Source organism: Lissotriton helveticus, chromosome 4_1 (genome assembly GCF_964261635.1).
Source record: "Lissotriton helveticus chromosome 4_1, aLisHel1.1, whole genome shotgun sequence".
Taxonomy (NCBI): Eukaryota; Metazoa; Chordata; class Amphibia; order Caudata; family Salamandridae; genus Lissotriton; species Lissotriton helveticus.
The window spans coordinates 1094051272-1094071398 of NC_136063.1; the positions used below are offsets into that span (position 1 = coordinate 1094051272).

Here is a 20127-nt window from a genome sequence, read left to right on the forward strand (position 1 = left end):
AATTCTCTTTGACAAAGGTCACATGGCGGCCCTGCGTCCATGTTGCACACACCAACTGGCTGCTGAGCTACAGTTCACAAAGAGTAGGATTTATTTATTTAATTTAGTAATGTGTTTTATATAGCGCGGACTGTACCCGAAAGCGTCAAGACGCTTCACGATAGGGACAGAAATGAGACATGAGGAGAGCATTACACGTGAACGGATTACAAAGCAGACGTTGCGTGGCATGAGGTAAAAGTGATAATTGTGAGCAACCATAATACATGAGGTAGCAAAAGTGCACGGGACAAGAAATGTGACAAGTAGCCAGATTACAAGAGAAGACAAAGTACAATTAGAGGTATAATACTGCAATATATGCTAGACACTCGGGCACAAGAACTAATCTCAAGTAGGCAATGGTGGCATTTGGGTAAGTATCAAAGGCAAACAGATTGCGAAAGGTACAAGCTTTGGCAAAGCCAACAGTTCTGACTCTAAGGGAGTGACTATGGCATCCCGCCAAAGCTCAGTCCGTGGGAGCGTGAATGGTACTATGATGCGATACCCCGGTTGGTAATACCACATACAAGTGGCGTCATCAGGGCACGGTGGTCCTTGGGTTGTTTGTTAGGGCTTGAAGGCAGTTGAACTAGATGGAGGGTATTACCACGCCGAGAGGCCTCTCCTTTCCGTTGCTCTTTGGTACTTCCTGGATAGCAATTTCAAACAATGCACAGACTGGCATTATTTAATGAAGATGTAGGGAGGCAATTATGTTAGCGGATGGTGAGATTCATTCGGGATACAATGCAGCGAGAATAGGTAGTCGGGGGAAGCACATCTTTTATTAGGTGTGTATGGTTAGCCACTAACATGGGTTTGTGAAGTTGACTCCTAACATTAGAGTTGAGTGGGGCACAGTACTGTATGTTCGTTTAGGCGAAGATAATTTAAATGTTACATTATAGTGTCTCATTTCTGTACTAGGCAATAATGTTAAACTTGGCTAGCCATAACACTGTCAATGCCTGAAACAATGCACAAACTTTTTCGCAGCAGAAGTCTGTCCAGTATCTGGTTTCATAGTTGCTTTACGGCGAACTTTCTGTTCATACAGTAGTGGGCAATGATGATCACTATAGACTCACCTTTGCAATCAGGTCAGACAAACAGCCACGACCTCAATGAATGTTAACTTCACAGGAGCATGACACAGGGGTGGCTGTAGCCTCATCTGGTGAGCTCTAGACATGCCCTGGGGGGCAAGGTCAACATGCACATATCGAGTGTAACGTCTGATATGCCAAACTTAGAGGTCCCAAGCCTCAATTAGTCTGAGCAGGAGTATTTTCTTCAAGATATAGTTCCACCGGTTACTGCCTGCTCCACCCATTCCTCCATTGCACGCTTGCCTGCGTTCGCATACAAGTTGGTTGTAAGTTTTTTCAGGAATGGCAGTGGGAAGGGTTCCCTATTGCTATTATCTGGAGGTCTATTCCAGATCTGGGGGATCACGACTGAGAAAGCCCGTCCTACCATGGTGGTTCTATTAAAACACGGGCAGACCGGAGGTCCCGACTAGGCTCATAGGACTTCGAGTGCCATTCCGAATTTGGGCTTTATGCGCAATGCACAGGCCCTTGAAGCTGACCCACTGCCTAATAAGGAACCAAAGTAACGGTTTAAGCAAGGGAATGGATGCTCCCTGAGGCTAGGACAGAGCTATACCTCTCTGAGGTTTGTAATGGCAGGGTACACATGTCAGGGGTGGTTTGACCCATGTCAGGTTAATTTTGACGGTAGGTAACTTAGGAGCCAACGCTATGATTAGACTGATAAAGGGCTTAGGGCCAATTTTACAGCTTGGCACGTATAGCAATGTGCTAACCCAAGGCTGAATGAAGTTGTTACTATTCGCAGTGGGAAGGGTCCCTGGGAATACATTGGGCGTTAATAAAGGCTAAGACATGCCATTGATTCTATCGACTGCGGAATTGGTTCACACATTTCTAACTCTTTCTTCTATTCAAGTTGAGCATACAAGGTTTTGTTTATTTGAATTATTTGTATATGTGAGATGGTGAAACGCATTGTGTTAATTTCCATTCAAAAATGTGGAGAGACGATAAAATGAAAAATGTGAGGGTTTTTCCTGCAAAGGTTCAAGAATCAGACGAGGAAAATTTACAATTCTAAAAATGAAAATCATATAGATGAAAAAGTTTGTTCAGATGAGGAAGATAGTTTCGTTGATGATCTGCTGAATTCTAGACCTCCCCCTTTTACAGATGGTTGACCAGACACAGAGACCACCAGTACCTAATATGGGTGTGGGCAAACCAGGCATGAGCACCAAAGAAATGGCGCTTTGTATTGCAAGTGCTCCAGCAGAGAGTGCATTGGCACATTTACCTGGCCCATTGGGATTGCAACTCCTGTGGATAGAGTGGTCTCTGTTGTTGAAGCTATAGTTGCTACATGACCTGAAAAGAGGGAAATTATTATTGCTAATTTGAAAATGCAATTTGGAGAATTTTTTGCAGGGTACAGTTGACACAAAAATATTGTTGACATAAAATCCAGGTGAATTGAGATATTTAATTAAAGAAGCAGTAAGGTGTGTAAAGGAAGCTGGCAATAAGCTTGAAGATTTATAATACAAATCTGGTATTGTGTTGCACAGAACAGTGACCTTACGTTGAAACTATAAAATGGCACTGAGCGAGGCAGACATAGAAAACATGAGTCTAATGAATTTGTAAGCTTATATTAAGGAATTTGTCGTTCACATACAAGACTGAAGATATGTGGAAAAAATATAAGTAAAGTAGAAGAAGAAAGCTAGTTCTAAAAAAGAAGTGATCATTGATATAGGAAAGAAAGTGGATGAAGTCATAAGCGACCCTAAAATGGAATCGGTTTGACCGATTGTTCTTTATGAGAAGTGCAAAGAGCATTATGTCCATGTTCCTTGATCCAGAGGTGAAATCTTTACCTTTATGACACTTTTTTCAAAATTGAGAGAGGAACCAGAGAGATGGTACACAGAGGCCAATAAATTAGTGTCTATTTCGATTGTGCTTTCGGTGGATTTGAATACACTGGTTGAGATTGTTTTTCCTAACGATTTTTGGACAGAATGCAAAGCGTTTTTTGAATGACAGACATAGGAACCAGCACGAGTTCAGCCAAATGATGCCCCAGCTGCTGTGGTCATGGAGAAAAACCAAGCAATTATAGAACATTTGAAAATGAAAGTGCTGGAAAAAGAGGTACCACACAAGAGCTGAAGGAGTCGATGCAAGCATATCATGATCATGAGAGGCTTATTCAGATTCGTAGCAAATTCAGTGGAGTGTATCAAGAGAGAGCATTGGTGATTCGGATCTGCTTTCATTTTGGCTTTCCATTCGGAACTTAGCTCACATATTCAGCAGAGTATGATGTGATGACAGACTAAGAATATTGATCGGATACTCAAGTATGGCAAATACTGCAATGAGTGTTTCAATACAAAGTTGAAAAAGATCAATGAGAAGTTGATGATTGCGCAGATGGAACAGGTTCAGAGAGATGGTAGAAGTCCGATGTTGAATTCAGATACATATTTCGTGTTATATGTGAATTCGGGTGTGAGTGTCAATTCGAATTTTGTGAAGCAAGGTATACAAGGAACTGGAACAAGGAGTGATGTGATGTAGGTATAAGCTCAAAGAAGGGGTAGGGGTTTGTGAATAATTCTCAAATGAATGTGACTGTTACTTTGTTAAAGAAGAGCACGTCTTGACATTTCTGTGGGATATTTGGAGACTGTAAGTGTGCATGACGATAGAACCAAGATTGAATTCTAAATGATTTTGGACCCCAGATGCAGCAGAAGGCACACCAGTCACAGATGCAGTTCACTGTCCCAGCCCAACAGACATAAATGCAAAATGTGCAGGATCAAGGGCAATTCCTTCTAAAAATTCCTATGACACCAATGTTGCGGCAAAGCAAGAGAACCACATTACTGTACAGCACAGGATTTGAACTGAATCCCTTGATTCTGAGCAATGATTTTCCCAAGTTTCATCAGATGCGACACATTCACAGTGACGGTGCCTGAGGGAGGAGGATTATAGTGGTGCAGTCCCAGAGGTAGATGAGAATGGCCATACATCGATGAGGTCACTGGCCCGTATCATTTTCAATGGATACTGGTTCTACCCCTTATGCAGTTCATTCCATGAGGGTGCCAAACATGCCCCTTTCAGGAAAAGAAGTTAAAGTTGTGGGTATAAGCAATAAACAAATTTCCTGATGAGGCATCAGCAAATATCCCAATTGAAAATAGGGTAAATGGAACAAGATCATCAATCCATATTGGGTGAATCGAGTCCTGGTTCTTTACTTGGCAGAGACTTGCTTTGGAAGCCGAATTATTGGACCTATTGCACCCCAGACGGCGTTGCAATTAAAACCCCAGATGAATATTCAGTGTTTAAAATAAAATCACAAGAATCAAAAGTTCAGTTGTTCCCAGTTCTTACAAAAGATTACCTGCCTCTTGATACTATACACTCAACACAATTTCCTGAGCACCAATGTGTGAAGAAAAGTTGTATCCAATTCCTGCTGTATTAAATTCAATGTATTTCTTCGAATTTCTTCAATGTTCAAATACTCTCATCTTCAGTTATAGCCTTCAAATTGAGCCAACACGTGTTTCGTCAGAAAACTATGTTCTTACAGCTCTGACTTCATTAGGGCTATAAATAAACAAACAAAGAGAGTCTAAGCTCCTCTATGTACATTATATAATTCCTTCACCAAACACCATGGTGTATGGGAATTATAGAAGAGAGAAAATCAATATACTTATAGAAGCAACATCAGTTTATGAATGGAAGGTATCTTTACCACAAAAGACCCATTGTTTTGTCTCAAATAGAAAATACATAACGTATTAAACGACACCGTGTATAGCAAAAGACACTGGTGCAGCCAGATGTGTACGTGGTTTTCAGTGTACACAATGATGGTCAAGCTCACCTTCACAAATAGAAAAAAACATACTTCTTCAAAGTAGGCATCTTATTCATCCAGTAAAGTTGTCCTTCAGACCAAAATATAAACGACCTACAATTTGATCAGAATTCATCAATACTCTATTCAGTGAAACATTCTGGTATTGTCACCTAAATTTTTCTTAATCGTGTTATCTACAATCACTACCCGTAAAATCTAGGGAACTTACACGTTATTATTTTTTTTGCATGAACATGCGCATTCTACTTGCTCCGCGTAATGCAAACTGAAGTTGGTCAAAATCCAACACAACCACATACCAAAAAACTGTTTGGTATCAACACTTCTACTTCCTTTTCTTTAATATTGTTTGTATTCATTAACTCTGTACACTAAGGGGCATATAACTGTTACTATTATCCCAGCATAGTCACGTGCATTCTACCTATCCTCGGTCATGCGCTTAAGATTTGTAATCAATTCCAATGTAAAGACGGGCCGGACTTTATCAATGACACATTATAACCTTATCAAGTCTGAAACATCATACTTTACATCTAATCTTTTAAATTCACTTTAAGCTGCAATGCGTTACCAATGTATAACCGCAATTTGGTTTACTTACGATTCCGAGTGGCAAGTACTCCATACCCGGTTCGATGTGGCGTGCTATACACGCGCCATCTTAATTCTCCTATTTATAGTGTACGGGCACCATAACCTATGCTTGACTGTTTAATTCAATCTAAGTAATTTCACTCATTTAGTCTACGCTTGGTTTCGAATAGAAAATTACTATTTATCTAATTTATAATAACACTCTCTTCACCTAAATAACATTTTCAGAGTTACTATTCAATAATAGCTGGCTATTCCTACATAGCCGTCAACAACTTCACAACTCAGGCCAAGTGTACCAAGCATGGTGCCAACTGATTTTTTCTGCGTTCTAGTTCCTGATAAGTTACTCATCAGTGATGCAATATCTATCAAAAAAAGTACATCGCACTGATTTGAATAAAATATAATTCATCGTACACGTAAAACAAATTAATTAAACAAGCTACTCCACAGCCATAATTTTGTATATCCTACGATTTAATTTTATCCAAATTTCTAATACTAATAATGCCTGTTAAAATACAGCTCTCTAGTCTAATATAAAGATCTCTCTTTTTTTTTTAGAAAGATCTGTTTACTGATTATTCACATTCCTTCATATAGTACTCATAAAGCATAGCCGCCAGAAGCTGTAAACATTAGTTTGTTTCGTAGAAGCAGTCTCGATACCTTCATAATATACAATATGCAATTGAAAGGTCTAATAATCAGGTCCTAATGATGCCCGTTAAAATACAACTCTTAGTCCATTACAAAGATCTCTCATGATTAAAGAGATTCATAACTTAAAAATTCAAATAAAATGAAAACAATCGTAAGTAAAATTTTAGTATCAAATGGTTTCTATTCGCTCAAAAAACTGTTTCTCATTGTAAACAGTATTCGGTGCGTCATTGATTAATAAGTGAGAAAAAAGTACGCTAATAGGCCTTCAGCTTCTCGACGTCCCTTGAGGCTGTGCATTGGGCTACTTGTAGCCCAGAACCCGAGCACCTTTTCCACCAAAGATTGCTGGCTTATACTCCACGAGTGTTCTGTGAGCCGGCCCTTTGTGTTTTCGCTCGAGGTACTTTCGCGATCCCTAGTCCGTCAACTGGTGGGTCCCTGAGAAGGCAACTTTGACTTTCCTTGGGCTTCCCTGATTGCGCCAGGCGTGCCCTGACTCTCCACCACTTGGGGATTCCCTGGACCTTGCTGGTCCACACCGAAGCATCTTTTCTCTTTCTGTGTGGGTTGCTGTCGCCAAGGCTTGTTGGGTCCAATCCGGGAACCGATGCCGCAGCACTAAACATCCTTCGTGGGACAGCTCGAATCCAGCTCCTGGTCATCGTCAACACCTCCTGGACCTCATGTCTGCAGAGTCAAGCTTCCCCTCTTAACACCTGAAACACCCGATGTCGGTGGGCATTCGTCTACCAAGCCCCTGGTCTCTGGCAAGTGACCCAAACTCTGTCCCTTCTGCTTTCAGGTTCTTCACATCTTCGACACAGGCTTGGATCACACCGGACACTTTTCTCCTCCACTGCAGCAGCACTTTGCAGCAGATCGCCATTGAAATCAACGACGATTCCCGACACCATTTGACACCTATACACCCGGCTTACCAGGCTAAGGTAACTCTAGTACTCCGGCGCTCCCATGGGTGTTGGCCCTAGAACTCCTTACGTCTAAAGGGATTTGCTCAAAGTCCTCTCCTAAGTGTCCTTAATCTTTAAAATGCCAACTGACACTTTCCCCATAGAAGCTGATGGCGTCTCGCGGCTGTGTTCTCAGACTGCACGCGTCCCCGTGGGTCCCCTGTGCCACTACTTTGGGTGCTTCCTTGTGGTCCCAGCGGTTCTACAGGCTCTAGGCCTTGTGTCTAGTCAAGTCGTGGTTCTTATACCACTCTCTTAAAATATAGTTTGGTTCCCCCCTGGGACCCATTGTATATTGTGCTATTTACTGAAGTTGTATTGCATCAAAATTGTGTACTTTGCTCTGTAATCTCATAAAGGGATTAATAGAGAATGTTTAGAAATAAATACATATATTTTAAATACATACCTTGAGCGGTTCTCCTTTCATTTAGACATTCAAGAGGTTATAATCTGGTAAACCAAGCTGCTTTACACTCCTTCAAGACTTAGCCTGAAGGCTGCTCTCCATAGCTACCACTAGGATAGCTTTCAATAAAGGTTGTCTTAAACCTATCATCAATAAGGGTTGTTTGGACTGGAGAAAGGTGCCCACTATAACTAGTGGACAGCATATGCCAGGCCAACTTCTCACAGATGTGACTCAAATTAGAGAACAAATTGAAGCTGAAGAAAAATTTAGAAATTCAAATGTACATTTGAGAAGGAGTGTGGAACATCAATGGAAGGAAGAGTTGTTTATGGTGCATAAAAAAAAAATGATCAAAATAATAGGCCAATAATTCTTGTCAGACAGAATAAGTGTGAAAGAAGCAATGTGGTTGATAATGAGTTTTTGGATGTTCAACAGCTAATATTTAGAGGAATCTATTATATGTGTGGTAAGACTGGTTATTTTAACCTGCCTTGTAATTGGGTGAAAAGCTTCTATCTTGCTTTGGTATTTCCTCAGGTTTTCCATGTGAATGAGATGAATGACGTTGTTGGTTTGAAAAAAAAGAAAGCATAGATTTGGGCAAATTGAGTTTGATGTGTTGCGTTAACTGATACTGTCTATTTGTGTGGATATGCATGATGTGAAAATTAGAAAATTATTAATGCATGTAGATCTATTTGCTTCCAATACTTCTGGAGCACCAACAAAGATAACTCACAAGCTTAGGGTAATGTGTGTTATGATAATGCAGAACCGGCTTGTGGTAGTTATCCTTCTTCCAAAGGAGGGCGGAGTCTGTCAGGTTTTGAGAGTGTGACAGTGCTGTGCCTTTGTCCAGGATGACGGTAAACTTATTAATGACTATATGACAGATGTTACTAATATCTCTTGTAAAGCAAAGGCTTTGGAGAATATGTTTTGTGGGAATCAGTATGCTTCTGTTTTGGTGAGATTGGAGAGGAATGTAGGATGGTTGGTGAATGGTTTGATAGTTTGGGTAGGCATATGCTACATGTAATATTAACCCCTAAAAGTATTGTGTTAATTCATGCAATCGTTTTATTCCGTTTGTTTAAATTCTCTGAACTAATTATTTCAAAGATGGGACTAAATTGTGGGTGTAAAAAGGTGTCTAAGAGGAAGGGAGAATAGGTGGAGGAAGATGCCATATATTGAGTAAGCACGATGCATTGTAAATAGTTTGGGGTTTAACAATGATATAATCATCAGAAGCTGGATTTTGCGCACGTTTTCCACATTTAACTGTATTTGTGCATTATTACTTTTAATTTATACATTGAATTCACACATGTGCACTGTCAGAGAGTTTATGCAATTGAACTTAAATAGTTATGAAGTGTTTTAATGTGTTGGCTTAGGCTAACTAGGCGTCAGTTAAGCATTGTCTCCATTTATGTTAAAGTGGCTGCCAAATAACAATTCTCATTCTGTGTCCATATTTTCTAGCTGAACAAAACTTGCAGAAAGATGTGCACTGATTATTTTTTGTGATATATTGTCCTCAAAGAACTCGTTGGAAGAAGCCTTATTGTTACGTTCAGGGCGCTTCCTTCTAGCATAGTGCATTGCATTGATTCACAATTGTGTTCTCTTGTTTATGTAACTAGTTTGTTTTGACATCCCTGGATAGCATTAGGTATGAAGGAATGAATAAATGTTCATGTAGTGGGTTAGATGCAACTTACTACTAGGCACTTACTCTAATTCAATAAGATTTCTGCTGCATTTGCCTTTTTTTATTTTCTGTCCAGCGCCTAAAATCTTAATAAACCTTATTGGTTGTCTCTGGAACACATTGTCTTATAGACTTTGAGTTTAACACCTCCCCCAGCATCCTGGATGCACCACTGACATGTAGATTATCTAACTGTCAACGTGCTCACTGATTGATAACATACACAATCAACCAGACACTTTAAAGAGTGGGCTTCAGAAGTAAGAGGTGTAGAACTGGATGGGTTACTTGTTGCAGTTGTGGTGTATATACAACTGACAAAGACTGTTCCAAACTCTTAGATGACAACTTACTTTGAGTTTCTGAAGTCTTCCTTGTGAAAATGATGTAGGATGGAGTTCCAGGGTGTGGGGCTGTGTGCTTGTGAACCTTGAATGATGGAGCACTGTTTTAGGAGGTTGATCATAAAGGTTTACTACGCTTTTTGAGAAAAGTCTGGTCACGTAACAAAAATTCTTCAATGGCAGCCAGTGTTTTGCAATCAAGACAGCCAATATATGGTCAGGTTGCATCAGCACAAGGATGGTTATGACCACTGCTACAACAAATATAATCAATAGTAAACCGAGCAACAAAGAGGACATATCTCATTGAAGGAGCAGGTGGAAGAAGTCGTTCTTCATCACTGTCTTGTCTGGGCAGATGAAAGTTCAAAGGAGTCAGGTTGGATACCCTGATTACTATTGCTCTGCTTGGGAGTTGGTGTAGGCCCCCAGTGGCACAGGAAGAGTGGTAAGTGTCTAAATGAAAGGAAGGTAAGAAGGATCACTGCTACCCACTCATCAGTGGGGTGTGGTGGACTATTTACAACCCTGGGCTCTAAAGCTACTGTACCTGCTACACTAATAACAACTGCATCCCTTTTTGGATAACAGGACTGATTGCAGGTTGAAGGGAATTTAATTGGGCTTAGCTGGCAAAAAGCACTTTATTCATGACAGGATTCAGACAAAGAAGCCCTGGTGCATTCAAATTTGGTTCTGAGTAGACATTCAACAGATTTTCTGACAGATTCCAATACTCTAGTCAGTTTAAGGTAGAGTTGGCTATCATCGCCTAGGTATGGAAGTCTATATCTAAGCTTTTCAGCAACTATGTGTGTAGTGCCGTATATCCATTGGAAAGAAAAAGGAACAAGGCTGAACCTTAAAGTATGATTAAATAATGCCTGTAATAGTTGAGCCAACAGAGGAGGATTAACCTTATGTGTGTGGCAAGGAAGGAAGAAGGTAAACCACGGTAGTGAAAGTTAACAGATCCCTTTGCCTGTTCCACACATTGTAAAAACACTTAGGTCAGATGGTACATAAGGGTTGAGTCTATAGTGAATGAGGAATGGTGGGCCAGTGTTTTGCTCTGTAGTGGAATGTAGGGGGCTTGTTTAATGTCCTGAGGGCAGTCCCTCCTGTATTAAACACATGGATGAATTGTGTACAGAAAGGGGCAAGGGCTGGCCTTCCCACTGGCAGCACTTGGCATTGCAGGCATCTGTTAACATGGAAGAAGGTTTGAAAAACTTGAGAATCTCAAAGTTTTGGAAGGCATTGATCAGATAACCGGAGGCATCAAAGAGTTCTATATTGAGTTGGAGGAAGGAAAGCCTACATAGGTTGGGCTTGATAAGTTTTCTGGATTTACGACCAGAACACAGCCTAGTACTTTGTAAATGTGCCAACCCAAAATAGAAAGCCAGGTGGACCGCAACCACGCCACACCCCAATGAGCATTACTTGAGTGGGATAGAGTTTAGGCAACAATCTATCTGTGAGATATGACAGGGATAGTTAGTGGAACTCAAACCCTCTTTCGTCGTGGAAGGGCATGCTCAAGGACACAAGGTAACCAAGAATATATTTTCAAAATGTATTTAAAATCAAAATCATATCTTAGTGCACACAGTGTGATCAGTAAGTATTATAAAATAAGCAAAATCGTGATAATGATACTTCTCAGTAGGGTGAACAATACAGACATAGTAACATTATGGATACATTATAAGGCTTATTAATATTAGAATTTCCCACCCACTATACTTTTAGGGAGCTAAGCTAAACTTCCCACCAAAAGCAGACTACTTCAGGTTTAATAGATGGCTCACACTCACATACCTCTTCTGAACACTAGACTCAATGTCCAGCACAGTAATTGCATCTGTTATTCTTGTCTGCGTTGAAGGGCAGTGTTAGATTTGGCATCCTTGACATGGTTTTCCCTCACTATTTACCTCTCCCTCCTGTATTTTTGACAGTATGCTGGATTTATTTTTTAATGGCTTTGATGCTTTGGGCACTTTGCCACTGCTGATCAGTGTCAAAGTTCAAGTGTTACCTGTGTAAATTGTTACTTTGATTGGCTCTCCATGATTCGCACATTTGATTTACTGGTAAGTCCCTAGTATGGTGCACTGTGTGTGCCTAGGGCCTGTAAATCAAATGCTACTATCCTGGCTGATGAGGGATGAAACCCCAAAACTGGTCCCAGAATGCTTGTTTCCAGTCCAGGGAGGACCTGGCCTGGCAGTTCGGGCTGGACTGTTCCCATTGGGCGCAGGGTCAAGACTGATTTGCATAAGGCTGGGTCCAAACTGGAATGGAATGGTGAGCAAAAAAACTATGGATTTAGGCCCAGATCTCTGTACTGGGGTGAACGTATGACATTGTTCTGCATTCTGCATTCTGTCCATCAATTGTTCTTTTTGCATTTGTCACCCTGAATGGGACAAGTATGCCCAAATGTGGGTTCCGTGCTCTCCATGCCACAGGAGTCAAGCTATCCTGACTGAGGGGTGAAACCCCAAAACCGGTCCTAGGATGCTTGTTCCCAGTCCAGGGAGGACCTGGCCTGGCAGTTCGGGCTGGACTGTTCCCATGAGGCACAGGGTCAAGACTGATTTGCATATGGCTGGGTTCAAACTGGAATGGCATGGTGAGCAAAAAAAATATGGATTTAGGCCCAGATCTCTGTGTTGGGGTTTGAGGAGTGTCCTGCCTTTCCGGGGGCTCATAGCTGGGCTGAATAGACCTTGGCTGCAGTTACAGTGGATGGGAGGAGTTTCACTTGCACCTGAATAGGCTGTCGCCCCCTTGCACAAGGCTGTTTCAACTTCCTGTTGTCATGCTGTACCAGAGAAGACATAACTGGTTTGGACTGGGATCCGAGACCCTTGCCACAAAGAGAACAGAGAGAAAATGGGGTGTAAGTATTGGACATTAAACCCCAGAGAATTAGATCACTTCTGGACTCAAGAGGAACCTCTGCCAAGGAGAAGAGCTGGATAGCTGTAAGGAGGAGTTCTGCCCCTTTGCTGTGTGTGCTTTGCTGGGTTGGCCTGCAGTTGCTGCTTCTGCCAAGGAGAAGGCAAAGACTGAACTTTGCTGTGAATCTGTGTAAAGAAGAATCTCCAAGGTCCTCTGTGTACTTGCCTCCTGTTCTGAAGTCTTAGGTCCACTAAGACTTCACCTGCAACCCGCTGACCAGCACATGGACTCCTCTGTGGATTCCTGCATTAAAAATGGTGCAAATTCCAGTTCCTGGGCCAATAAAAGTGTGTGGTCACCGAGGTCGGGGGGACCGTTCTGAAAGTTCACGACCAATGTCCAGCCTGAACTGCAGCTCTGACGCCCTTTGACACCTATCGACGTCCATAGTTATCGGCCAGCACTTGTACCAACACTGTCACCGCCAGAGCCTTCAATCTGTTATCGCGGAACGATAACTAACGAGGGTCACTGCACAAACTCTTCGAAGTCGCATCGCTCACTGGAACTGACACCTCACTGCCGAAGCCACCTAACTTCCCCTGTCCTAGATTAGACACCTCGCCTCCTCATGAACTCGACACCATGTCAACTAGGGAACCGGCTTTGCCTCGACATGGACACTTCACCTCCTTGACGCTGTGCATCATCCGTAGACTTTATTTCCAAGGTACTGTTGTTTGGGGGTCCCAGTGACTTTGTGCCCGAAGCGGCGCCCTTCACGTTTAGTGCCATACTTTGGATTTGTACCTTGTAATAGCCCCAGGTGGAGCTATTTTGTTTCTACAGTTCTATTTTTTTTCGAAGTAACCGTTCAAAAAGTGATAACTTGATACATGTATGTTGGCTTTTTGTTGTTTTAGTCTTGTTTGGTTTAGATAAAGATACTTTATTTTTTTTAACTGGTGTGGTGTTCATTTGTGGTGTTCTAATGTGTTATTGTGTGTTTTGGTTCAAATACCTTTAGGACAAGCCTGTCTGCTCGTGCCAAGCTAACAAGGGGGTGAGTAGGGCTATCTACAGTGTGTAACTCCCATACCCTGACTAAAAGCAAGGGGTAATACTTGGACCAAGGTGAATACCACTGCCAACTAGAGACCTCCATTTCTAACAGGCAGTCAAGCCAGCAGAGTGAAGTCTAGATGTGTCTCCCTGTAGCCATCAGTGAAGGAAGGTGATTATGGTTCTCTCTAGTTCTCTCTTAGTTTATATATAGTATCTGAACATTGTTGAACAGTTACAGAATAAAGACTTAACAGACAGGCCCTTGCACCCTTTCATATACTTATGTTTATATATCTGTTAAACCTTGCCTTTTGCATAAAACCATAAACGAGAAGTAAAGTTATTTGCTTCGGTGAAACGTAGTTTATTATTTGAAAACAATTACTGTAAGAGAGTTTGATTCATTGAGGAAAACATGAATATATTCAACAGACCTGAATATTACATTGCAATCAATAATGGCATGAATAACTGTAAATTTATATTTGTCACTCACCCCTAAATAAACAGCAGAAATAACTCAAAAAGGGGGATAGTTAGAATGGAAACATTCCGAGAATTATAACAGCCCCTTGTTGCAAAACACATTTGGGGTTACGTTTGGTGTGATGTTTATTTCCAACTGATGGAAAATATTGGCAACTCATTTTACCATTGTTACAAGCTTTGGGGAAGTCTCTCTTTCCTCCATACTTTGAATTCATATAAGTACTCCACCTTTATGTTAAGAGGTGAGTTAGTTACAGTTTGTGTTCTTTTAATCGTATTGTATTACAGGTTCGTGGAGTTACTATGTATATGACTGTACAGTGAATAATGGGTTTTGTTTTCGTTTTGTGCTCGAGGGTCAATCTTGCTTTCAGTTTCTCTTAAACACGAAAATGAAATTTCTGCCGGATTGTGGATGCCAAATGCCTGTTTTGTCTAACAGCTTGTTTTAACATATGGCCTTTTTAGGTCTCGGCTGGACAGAGCATGTGCTGTCTCGAAGAGACATGGTTTCAATACGGGAGCTTCAGCCCACCCATAAGCTTACCATTGGGGACCGCTTTTGACCCGGAGTGGGTGCACAGAGGGGGGCTCTAAACTCACCTGCTATCCCGGATCTTTGCTGGGCACTGCACTATCGCTGGGTCCCTGACGCTGTGGTTTCCCCCGCCGCCGAGCTGGTGACATCGCTCGGACGTGGAGCGGGGTGGAAACTACAGCTCCCAGCCTGCCCTGGGAGGACAACACGCCCACTTCCTGCACAGTGCACCTGGAGGCGCTTAAATCCCGACAGCTTCCACGGAGGAGCGGGGACCGCTTTTGACCCGGAGTGGGTGCACAGAGGGGGGCTCTAAACTCACCTGCTATCCCGGATCTTTGCTGGGCACTGCACTATCGCTGGGTCCCTGACGCTGTGGTTTCCCCCGCCGCCGAGCTGGTGACATCGCTCGGACGCGGAGCGGGGTGGAAACTACAGCTCCCAGCCTGCCCTGGGAGGACAACACGCCCACTTCCTGCACAGCGCGCCTGGAGGCGCTTAAATCCCGACAGCTTCCACGGAGGAGCGGGGACCGCTTTTGACCCGGAGTGGGTGCACAGAGGGGGGCTCTAAACTCACCTGCTATCCCGGATCTTTGCTGGGCACTGCACTATCGCTGGGTCCCTGACGCTGTGGTTTCCCCCGCCGCCGAGCTGGTGACATCGCTCGGACGCGGAGCGGGGTGGAAACTACAGCTCCCAGCCTGCCCTGGGAGGACAACACGCCCACTTCCTGCACAGCGCGCCTGGAGGCGCTTAAATCCCGACAGCTTCCACGGAGGAGCGGGGACCGCTTTTGACCCGGAGTGGGTGCACAAAGGGGGGCTCTAAACTCACCTGCTATCCCGGATCTTTGCTGGGCACTGCACTATCGCTGGGTCCCTGACGCTGTGGTTTCCCCCGCCGCCGAGCTGGTGACATCGCTCGGACGCGGAGCGGGGTGGAAACTACAGCTCCCAGCCTGCCCTGGGAGGACAAAACGCCCACTTCCTGCACAGCGCGCCTGGAGGCGCTTAAATCCCGACAGCTTCCACGGAGGAGCGGGGACCGCTTTTGACCCGGAGTGGGTGCACAGAGGGGGGCTCTAAACTCACCTGCTATCCCGGATCTTTGCTGGGCACTGCACTATAGCTGGGTCCCTGTCGCTGTGGTTTCCCCCGCCGCCGAGCTGGTGACATCGCTCGGACGCGGAGCGGGGTGGAAACTACAGCTCCCAGCCTGCCCTGGGAGGACAACACGCCCACTTCCTGCAGAGCGCGCCTGGAGGCGCTTAAATCCCGACAGCTTCCTCCACGTCGCGGACGCACGCGGGCGGTGCCGGGCAGAGCCCGGGCAGAGGGCGGGCCATCTGTGGCCATCATAGGCCAGAGGAGGCCGGGCCGGGGCACCCCTCTTGGATCTGCTTTAAGAAAAGAAGGGGAAGGACCTATGGTATAGACACCCTTTGACTAACCCTACTTCCACACAGGTCTTTCCCAAGTGTCATCTAAGCGGATCAGGAGAGCTATTCATTGGGGAGGTGATATTGCATCAGTGCCCTCTATTATAAGCTACTCTGTCATGAATTGGGAGGGGGGCATCAGTAAACCATTCAACCAGAGTAATTCGCTTAGGGGAACAATGGATTATTACCTTAAGAACTCTGTTCTCCCAATAGCCTGCGAATTAGAGAGAATAGAGCGCTCACCAGCTATGGATAGTTCACCCAGTGTGTGTTTGTCTCTGCAGTCTGTCAAAGTATCCCAACCTATATCATTACTGGAGGAATTAAATAACATGTGTAGATCCACATATGTTCCTGTGGAATCAGGAGACCGTCAACCTAGAGCTACTATCTCCCCCATGGCAATGGCTAGCCCTAGGACCAGCTGCTCACCTCAACCTACCCAAATCTCACAGGGTACTCCCCTTGTTACACGCTCAATAGTAAACTCACACTCCGCTGTTGCTACCCAGGTCGCCTCTATTAAAAGGAGGAGAGCTGGGCCTAAACAAACGGGGATGCAGACCAACCAGCAATTATCAACCACAATTTCCGCATCCCCTAATACCCCTAGCAGTGTAACATCAAAAGCATCTACCAATGCCTCCTTACTGGCATCGCTTGAAATCATGATAAAGTCTATAATCTCTCCGTTAATTGACAAAATAACCAGTTTAGGGGATAGGCTTTCGGGGGTTGAAGAAGCAATTAAGGCAAATTCTCTAGTTCTAAGAACAAAGGCAGGACCCTCTCACTTACTGTGTCCAGCCCCCAAGAACCGCCCAATACTAACATACAAAGCAAGAACATCCATAATCAATCACTATCCTCGCACAGTACAAACATAAACCCCCCGAAGTCAGTCACAATCTTACGGAGTTCCCAGCCTAGAAAAGGGCCAAACAAAGATATGTCACCTCATAATGTAATTGCGGCCTATTGTCATAATACGCCACAAAAAACAAATCATCTAGATTTGCCACCAGAGGCCGCTCCCATTGTGTGCGTCCTCTCGGGTGTACCAGAACTCCCATTGGGGAAACAAGAACGCCACCAGGATTTAAGAAACAAGGTATTGTTCTGGCTATCAAAAAATAGACCTCTCCCACCCAACATTGACGGTACCATACTAAGCGTCAGAAGGGTGGGCTGGTTAGGACCCCTCCCAAAACATGCTATGGGTGACCTGGTACTTGTTAAATTTAAGAATGAACATGTTGTCCCATACCTTCAATCTCGACAGCCACAGATAGGAGATGGGCCTATATCCACTTGGAGTCTACCTGATTTTTATCCCAGAACATTTTACGCTCTGTCGTCTCGTCAAAAAGAACTTAACAATCACTGGATGGGCAGAAGTGGTCATATATCGAGCGCTCGCTTTATCTCCACGCTTAATTAACTTATCTTACTCCCCTGCCCCCAATGATCAGTTGATTTATCTTATTGATTTAATCCTCTTTTAACACACGTCATTTTTTTACATAATGAAATGTATTGATGTATTTGTTTTTATTCATATACTGTTGTACCTTTATGATTTATTTTAATTTTTAGACTGAAATTTACCTTTTATGTTTTTGCGATTGTATTGTATGTGCTTTTATGATTTGTTTTTACATCTCGAAATAAAGCTAAATGAAATGAATAACATTGGTTTGCTGCTCCTTCACTCTTGTATCCTTCATTCCCATTGGTCCATGGCACTCATAGGTCATGCTTCTTCTTGTGTTCGGCCCTCCCTTAGAGCATGGACCAGTCCCAGGCCCCCTAAACCAAGCAACGGGATCAAGCCGTGCCTAAAACGTACCCAAATCCTCATTTGGTCTTGAAAATCAGGATTAACCTATACATGATAAAAGCACTCGAATGTACTCATTGAAGCCCACATGCCTGCTGTCAGCACTGAAAACTGCAGCGCGCATGGGTCACTCTCTGCAGGAGGGAGGGGGTGTGTATAACCGTCTTTATCTAAACATCATTACCGGAAAAACCACAAATTGCGTTCATTTATCTTCCCTTTTAAACTAGTTCAGATTCGATACTCTAAATTTTTTATTAACCTTTCCCTCTTGCTTACCTGTTAAAACGTAGAGAAACGACAGAATACCCACATGAAATGCACGGTGTTATCGCTGTACATTGGTTACATCAGCTGACAGTGTTTACAAGCAATGATGCAAAATAAGTGCGGTATCACCCGACCGGTTAAACGTTTAATAGTGACTACAAAGCAACGCAGAAGTAAATTAAATTTATCAAAATGTCACTGTGGTTTACGAGGCGCGCTTAAGGGGGCACCTACAAAGATACCCAAGTGGAGATTCCTAATGAAATAAATGTGAAACTCCCTGCAGCAATCCACCGAGGGAACATGCCACAATTAAAAGATCATACCATAAGCTGACCTCTAACATTTGGCTGCTTGGGCATATCCTGTCTGGACTCACAGGCACACACAGACAAACTGCTAAACCTGCACAGGCGCTCAAACGACTACACATACAGGTACACACACTGCTAGACACACGTGCACAGACAAGTACACATTGCTAGACACACAGACGCACTATTGGACACACACAGACACAGATACAGAAACACTGCTAATCGTGCCTGGCCAGCTAGACACACTCAGGCACATACACGTTTCTAGACACAGCTGAACTGCAAAATAAGCACATACTCATTGCTAGAAACACTTAGGCACACACAAACACTGCTAACACACATACACACTGCTCAGCACACATGCACACTGCTAAACACATACAGGCACACACACATTAAACACATAGGGGCAGATTTATGAAGGCCTTGCGCCGCCGGTGCGTCACTTTTTCCCATGTTAAAAATGACGCACCGGCGGCGCAAGGCCTTCATAAATCTGCCCCATAGGGCCTGATTCACAAAAGTAAACTTAGACCAAAAGTCTAAATTTAGACCTAAAGCCTAACTTTACTACTACTAAAGTTAGACTTTTGGTCTAAGTTAGACTTTTGGTCTAAACTTAGACCAACAGTCTAACTTTACTTGTAGTAAAGTTAGACTTTAGGTCTAAATTAGACTTCAGGTCTAAACTTAGACTTTTGGTCTAAGTTTACATTTGTGAATCATGTCCATAGACACCAACACACATGCACTGCTAGACACACACAGTGGCCGAAGTGGGGGAAAAAAGTAGGGAAACTGTGGGTGGAGAAGCAGAGGGCGGGAATAACCCGAGGACTGTGTCTGTGTGGGCGGAGTCAGAGTTGTGGCCTGAAAGAACAAATCATTTAAATTTTTTGTATTTGGCATTTCACTACCCAGTTGCGGTTAAGTACATTAGTTAATTCAACCAATGGATACACATTTATTTAAGGTTTAATATGAGTTATTGACATTAAAATACATTCACATAGTGGGGTATGCTTCAAATCACAGAAAGGCCCAAATACTCTTAAGAGGGGAAGCACAAGATATTTGTCTCCAAGCCATGCAGTTTCTGTCATCAGCACCTCTCCTCCCTTTTTCCGCAAGAGCTTTTCAAATATGAATGACAAAATATCCTTGCTTGCAAATGTGTCTATATAATAATGTCTTTGCAATATTTGCCTCATAATGCTATCTGCAGCATAATTTGACAATGTTAACGAATAAATTGTTTGTAGCTCAAACAGATCAAAAGTTACTAAGAAATGTGACTTGTGTTTCTGCGAAGTGGACGGCCCTTTTCAAAGATTGACTGATCGCCTTTCTCACTGCTGCATTTGTATGTTGCACTGGTACTAATAAGGCAAAATCTTTGCAGAGACTGTTAGCATATGTAAAAGTTTTAAAATAATAAAGTATCAGAAAATATATACTACAATATGCTTCAGTCGTTTTTTTGATGCATAATTCAGTCAACACAGCTGCACAATTTTGTC

General features: G+C 43.1%; 1 protein-coding gene across 1 annotated transcript in view; it reads right to left on the reverse strand.

Annotated features, from left to right (window-relative positions):
- Window positions 1-20127, reverse strand: part of GABBR2 (gamma-aminobutyric acid type B receptor subunit 2) — a 1581022-nt gene that overhangs the window by 1033345 nt on the left and 527550 nt on the right. The gene's annotated exons all lie outside the window — the stretch shown is intronic.